Consider the following 2,889-nt stretch of genomic DNA (forward strand, 5'->3'; position numbering starts at 1 on the left):
GAATAAAAGTTTGAAGCTTGATTAATTAGGAAAATGGATTTGTGCATGCCAAGATGCTTAGCTATATTATTGTGGATGAAGTTGTTTATTGTGAAAGAAAACAAGTAGGTATTGGAAAACAAAGAAGTCGTCATCAATGTTTATCTATGAGAGTCACTACCAAGGCAATAAGCAGAGAAGCTGCCCATATATCAACATATCATTGGTGGCATGGGTCAACTTTAAGAAGCGAGACCTTGTGAAGGGAGGTATCTATATATATTTTATTTTATTGTATGAGTTATCCTGAGTTGGTGATGTATGTTTGTTGCTTGTAGATTGTTAGGTTTTCGTCTGTGTTTCCATTTGGAATGCAAATGGAGACATGGTTTTTTTTAAGGCCATATTTAATTTGACTATAAATTTTGGAATATTTTAAAATCTTGATGGATATGATAAAATTTAATTAATTAATTTAATTGTTTTCTGTCAAATTACCAAAATAAGGACTGTAATTAAATTTAAGTCACTTTTAGTAATACACATGAACAGTGAATGATTTATTATTATATTGGAAATTCCTCAAGAAAAGCCCATGTGATGCATTAATGACACAAATATGCTCTTAAATCAAAACAATCATAATTTATTATTATATTGGAAATTCCTAAAGAAAAGCCCATGTGATGCATTAATGACTTAACACAGATAAGATCTTAAATCAAAACAATCACAAGAATAAAAGAAGTGTCCAGTAGAAATAAAATATTATTTCAATGATCAAAACCATAGCATATTGAAACCAAGTCACGATAGATGTATTATTGAAGCATAGATCTTCAACTTAATATGCACGGACACTTTAGAGTATGAATTCAACCAAATAGATCCTCTTCGTGGATAAAACAAATCACAAACACATATTTGAAAAATCTAGGGTTTGCCTAGAGTGGAAAAACAAGCATCCAAATTTTGCTTGATTATTGCCTTTTAAACCTAATTTATTAAAATATTTGGTCATAGAGTGATTGCTTTCTTTGGGGCTGCCCTAATTTGAATGTAAGTAATTTTATTTTTGGGGCTAAAGTTCTTCATATTTGTAACTATTGAGTTAGGGATGAATGATAGTGGTAGTTTGTGAAGAATCTACATTGTAGATGTCTATTTTATTGTGCATTGTTGCATTCCATTGTTTATTAGAGAATAAAACAAGCTAGATAGATTGTGAATATGAACTCCGTAATTGAATAAAAATGCAATGTGTTACTCTTGTTGTTAATAAACATGCGGAAAAAGAGTTAAAGCCACAGGGATTTCTAAATAATAGACAACAAGAAAATCGTGATGCATACATCACTCCCAAGATGTTAGGAGTTGTTACCATGAAATGTTTGTTGTCATGAAAATTTAGGAGGGCAATACAAGACAAGAAATTGTGCACCAATATATTGTGTAAGTATATTTTGTATTCATAAACCAAATTTCTGCAATACTGGTAATTTTTGAGTTTGGATTGTTTGAGAGAGATATTCAACAAAACTTTTGAGATTGTTATACATTGTTGCCTTCCACTATAAATGTAGTCTCCATTATAAATATAGTCGAGACAATTTAGAAAGCTCTATTCCCTTATTTTTTTTCTAAAAAACAATTATCCAAATTTCAGATGATTACTGCTTTCTACGTTCCCCTTCCTCCCATTAGCGTTACTAACTTTATGTTTTATGAGTAGTGGATGTGTATATAATTTTTTTTGCTTATTATTTTTTATCTAAAATTTTGCACAAAACAGCAAAGGAGAGTTTTCTATTGGAGTTTTTCCTAGGACAGTTTGCCCACTCATAAGGAATTTATAACATAGTTTTTTCTTAACACGATGAGTGGTAGCAAATTTAAACACCTAGGCGTTGATGGTAGTGCGCCTAATTTTATCGACTGTTTATTAGGGGAGTGCTTTAATGAAATGTTATGTTTTTTAAAGGACTGTAACAGACTACTGAAATAAAAGATTCATTCCATCAATGTGCATCTGGTGTGGATATCAGTGTACCCTGTCATGGTACTGTTCGGGTTCGAGTCCTTGGATATGTATCATGTGCCAGCCCTCTTTTCCATCTGTTTTTTCAAAAAAAAATCAAAGCTTAATTTTAACATAAAACTTGACCCCTTGAGTTTTTCAGAGCTAAGGCTTCTATGAATAAAACTTGACTCCAGTTTTTCAGGGTTAAAGCAATTTTGATCTAGTATTTCCAGATCATCACATTCACTTCCTGCTTTTTGACAAACAGGGAAGGAAGTAAGATATGATCTCGTGTTATCAGTTGATTCCTGTTATCAAGGCTACGCAGCTTGCATAGCTTTATTTCGAATGCTGTTGTTTCAAATTTTTATTCAGAAAAGCTTAATTTTGACAGGAAAAGCTTCCTGTGTTTGACAAAATATTCTTATCATTGCCCATACTTCTTCGTCTTGGGTTATTCTATTCGAATTTAAATTTTATATAAACATACAGAAATTTTAATGAAATAAAAAACTTGATTCTAACATGTCTGGGTGGTGTAGTTGGTTATCACGTTAGTCTCACACACTAAAGGTCCCCAGTTCGAACCTGGGCTCAGACAAAAATTCAAATTTTTGATTTTTTATCTTTTGTTCACCCAATTGGAGACATGAGAAAATATTGAATTCCACATCTTTTGGTCCCCAGTTGGAACCTCGGTTCAGACATTAACAAAAAAATTGTATTCTCCATCTTTTGGTGCTTCTTTTGGTCCCCAGTTCGAATCTAGACGCAGACATAAACAAAAAATTAAATTCTGCAGCTTTTGGTCCCCAGTTCGAACCAGAGCACAGACACACAGACACTAAAGGTCATTGGTTCACCGGGGCTCGGATAGAGAATTGAATTCT

General features: G+C 32.4%; 1 non-coding gene across 1 annotated transcript; it reads left to right on the forward strand.

Annotated features, from left to right (window-relative positions):
• The first annotated feature begins 2,526 nt into the window (after positions 1-2,526).
• Positions 2,527-2,600, forward strand: TRNAV-CAC (transfer RNA valine (anticodon CAC)). The gene has a single exon. It is a non-coding gene; the product is annotated as a tRNA-Val (tRNA).
• The last annotated feature ends 289 nt before the right edge of the window (positions 2,601-2,889 follow it).

The sequence above is a fragment of the Pinus tabuliformis genome, chromosome 9 (genome assembly GCF_031772625.1).
Source record: "Pinus tabuliformis cultivar Carrire ecotype Pingquan chromosome 9, CPIR1, whole genome shotgun sequence".
Classification (NCBI taxonomy): Eukaryota; Viridiplantae; Streptophyta; class Pinopsida; order Pinales; family Pinaceae; genus Pinus; species Pinus tabuliformis.